Below are 4,050 nucleotides of genomic sequence, written 5' to 3' on the forward strand. Positions count from 1 at the left end.
TATTCTCACCTCCACAGTTGTTTGGAAAGGTTTGAGAGGGGTTGGTATTAATTTTTCTTTGAATGTTGGTAGAATTCACCAGTAAAGCTATCAGCCCTAGAATTTTCAATGTTGGGAGGTTTTTGATTACTGTGTCTATCTCTTTGCTAGTTACTGGTCCCTTCAGATTTTTTTTTTAAAGATTTTAATTATGTATTTGAGAGAGAGAGAGCACAAGCAGGGAGAGCAGCAAAACTAAAAACTAAAGCTTTAGTTTTGTTGATATTGTCTATTATTTTTCTGTTTTCTATTTCATTTATTTACACTCTGATCTTTATTGTTTCCTTTCTTCAGATAACTTTGGCCTTAATCCATTCTTCTTTCTCTGGTTCCTTGAAGTGTAAAGTAAAGTATAAAGGTTGTTTATTTGAGATCTTTCCAATTTCTTAATATATGCATTTATCACTATAAACTTTCCTCTCAGAACTGCCTTTGTGGCATCCCATAAGATTTGATATGTTGTGGGATGCCTGGGTGGCTCAGTTGGTTAGGCAACTGCCTTCAGCTCAGGTCATGATCCCAGCATCCTGGGATCAAGTCCCGCATCTGGCTCCTTGCTCAGTGGGGAGCCTGCTTCTCCCTCTGCCTCTGCCTGCCACTCTGTCTGCCTGTGCTCACTCTCTCTGACAAATAAATAAATAAAATCTTTAAAAAAAAAAAAAAGATTTGATATGTTGTTATTTCCATTTTTATTTATCTTGTGATCATTTTTCTATTTCCTCTTTAATTTCTTCTTTGATCCATTGGTTGTTCAGAAGTGGATTGTTTGGTTTCCACGTAGTTTTTAGTTTCCACATAGATTTTCCAGTTTTCCTCTTGTAGATTTCTAGAAAAACAAATATGTCTATTGAGGTCAGAAAAAAATTAGTTATCTTAAATTCAGTCATCTTAAATTTGCTGCGATTTGTTTCATGCCCTATCATGTGATCTTGGAAAAGGTTTTGTGTGCACTCAGGAAGAATGTGTATTCTGCTGCTGTTGGATGGAGTGTTCTATATCTATCTTTCAAGTCCATTTATTCTACAGTATGGTTCAAGTACAATGTTCCCTTGTTAATTTTCTCTCTGATCTATCCATTGCTCATATAGAGGAACTGAAGTGCCCTACTAGTATTGTACAGTTGTCTATTTCTCCCTTTAGGTCTCTGCATATTTGCCTAATAGATTTAATGATCCGATGTTGGGTATGTATATAATTATGTATTACATCTTCTACATAGATTGACCATTTTATCATTTTATAATGACCTTCTTTGTCTCTTGTTATCATTTTTAGCATGAAGTCTATTTTGTGTTATGTAAAGTATGGGTATGCCCACGTTCTTTTGATTTCCATTTGCGTAGAATATCCTTCTCCATCCCTTCATTTTGAGCCTATGTGTGTCTTCAGAGCTGAAATGAGTTTCCTGTGGGCAGCATATAGTTGGGTCTTCTTTCTTATCCATTCAGCTATTCTGTGCCTTGTGCCTGGTGAAGTCATCCATTTGTATTTTGAGTGACTATTGCTACATAAGGACTTACTACTGCCATTGTATCATCTGCCTTCTGCTTGTCTTGTTCCTCTTGTTCCTCCTTTGTTTCTTTTCCCCTCTATTACTATCTTTGTAAAATGGTGGTTTTCTATGGTGATTTGATCATCCTCATTTTTTATGTTTCATGACCCTAGATTTTTGCTTTGGGTTTACTATGTGGCTTATACAAAACGTCTCATAGAGAAAATAGTCTTTTTTATGTTGATAACGCCTTATCTTTTTTGTTGTTGTTGGTATAACAAAATGTTAATTTATTTAATCCTTTTAAATCTGCAGTCAAAGTCAGCCATTCGGTTACTTATGTCCTAATCAACCCAGATCACTGGTAAAATTAAAGAATGCATACAGACTTTTGATATGAAAAAGGCAAATGTAGACTCCATTAGGGATCTGTTGTTTTTACCTGCCCAACATCCACTATTCTTTCAATGGCACCTGAGTTTCCTGTGGCGAACTGCCTGCTCTCCTATTATGGGTCCACGAGGTACACATCTAGTAATCAAGAGTAGTCCTTTTTTGTCCTGCTTCACAAATGTGTAATCCTAGGCAGACCAATGACAGTGAGGTCCTGAACTTAGCTGGAGCTAGTATGCAAGAAGCTCTCACACCAAGGGGATCAGAAAGCTCGTAGAACATCAGTCTGGAGCTTCTGGTGGCCATCATTTTGCCTGAGAATGAAGCCAACTGAACCCCTCAAAAACAGGGTTTGGAGAAAAGCTAAAAATTACAACTGGGGCACTAGAATTTAAAAGCTCAAAACACCAGGGTCTTATCATTGTCAGATTATGATGTTATAATTCCATTTCTGAAAATAAAAACACATTCATCCTAGAGTCTTCAAAATCTTTCTAGGAAGGAGCAAAATGAAAGAGGATCTTTAGTAGTCTGACCAAAAAAAAAAAAAAGTCCATTATTCTCGACATTAAGAATTGAATGGAATGATTTAAAGAAAAATAAACATTATTGTTTACATAATATATATAACGTGGTTCCTAGTGATTGGAATCTCATCATGCTTGGAGAGGAACAGAAGATGGTAGCTGAGAAGCACATCCTCTCATAAAAGACACCTAAACAGTTTGCATAGGATGACAAATATTAAGGATTTGAACATAAAACTTTTTCTCAGAGGAAACAATCTTAGTTTCTAAAGAGCATTCACTTCTGACATCTCAATTCCTGATTTCAGTGGCTGCAGACTACGTACATCTGTGCCACACTTAGGACAAGAAAAATACCTGTGAAAGAAGAAACTACTCTTCACACAGCAGTAACAGAAGATATGCTCACCTATGGTGTGAGGCATGGGCAGGAGGCACTCTCCACACACAGAACATTGCCCACTGCCACTGGTGGCTAATGTATTGTCACTGTTAGGAGCACCAGTAAGAGCAATATACCACGAAGATCACTTAGCTTTCAACTTCTGGATATTAATAAGTGGTAAGAGAGAAAAACCTGAAATTCAGCAAAACCACACCAGAGAATTTCCCTGGTCATATACTCACAGCCTAACTTCGCATTTTGTTTCGGGGCTTGGGACATACAGAACGAATGCCAAACATTCTATCAAAGTTGCAAACTTGCCCCTCCGAAGGAAAATCAGGATATTAATCAGCCCATGTAATTTCAAAAGTCCAACCATGATATTCACACACTGCCTCCCTTTCCCAAATGACACTGAAGGGTGGTTTCAAAACAGGTGCTCTTCTAGCCATGGCCTGGGCTTCCAGGAAACATCGTTTGTGTACTGAATATGCAAAACAGACTGTCCCACAGTGGCATTTTTAGAGTAAACGGTGAATCGCCACAAGAAAAACCACAAGAACATTTTCAGCTTTGGTTCAAAGTGGGCGAAGGGAACTGGCTTACATCCTTGAAAGCAGAGTAAACTGGGGCCAAACCATCTGCTCCGGAGCATCGTTAAGTTTAAGTGCATCCTGCTGACTTATTCTTAGCACTCTGTCGAGAGGACAAACATGTTTTCTCTGGAAGTCATGTCTGCTCTGAAGGTCTCTTAGGAGTCTACAAACACCCATTCCAAGTCACCTTTTCTGAAATGATCTCTGAGAATCGTGGCTTTTCCTAGCTGAACCTGGATTACCCAGGCTTCTAGACCTCGCAGGCTTCAGAGCTGCTAACACCTTATCTTCCTTCACCTATAAAGCATTTTAGATTTTTGTTGTTAGTTTACCTCTTTTCATGTTATGTATTCATTGAGAATTATAGTAGATACAGTTCTAATGAATGTTCTTTTCTGTAAGTTTTTATATTATAATTAGGTGGTTAACATGCCATTCCAATAGAGTTATGGTTTTGTTTTATTTTTCACCTTTGCTAGAGTACTGTGTACTTTCACTTGCTGTTATGTCACTCATTGATGTCTTTTCATTTCAGCTGAAGACATTCTTTCAACATTTCTTGTAAGGCAGGTCTAGTGGTGGTGACCCTCCCTCAGTTTTTTTCTGGGAAAGCCTTTA

At 37.8% G+C, this 4,050-nt stretch overlaps 1 pseudogene across 1 annotated transcript; it reads right to left on the reverse strand.

Annotated features, from left to right (window-relative positions):
- Window positions 1-2,717: 2,717 nt before the first annotated feature.
- Window positions 2,718-3,609, reverse strand: LOC308355931 (peroxisome biogenesis factor 2-like; annotated as a pseudogene). Its single transcript has one exon. The product of its transcript is annotated as a peroxisome biogenesis factor 2-like (transcript).
- Window positions 3,610-4,050: the final 441 nt, after the last annotated feature.

This window comes from Martes martes (assembly GCF_963455335.1).
Source record: "Martes martes genome assembly, chromosome: 15".
Lineage (NCBI taxonomy): Eukaryota > Metazoa > Chordata > Mammalia > Carnivora > Mustelidae > Martes > Martes martes.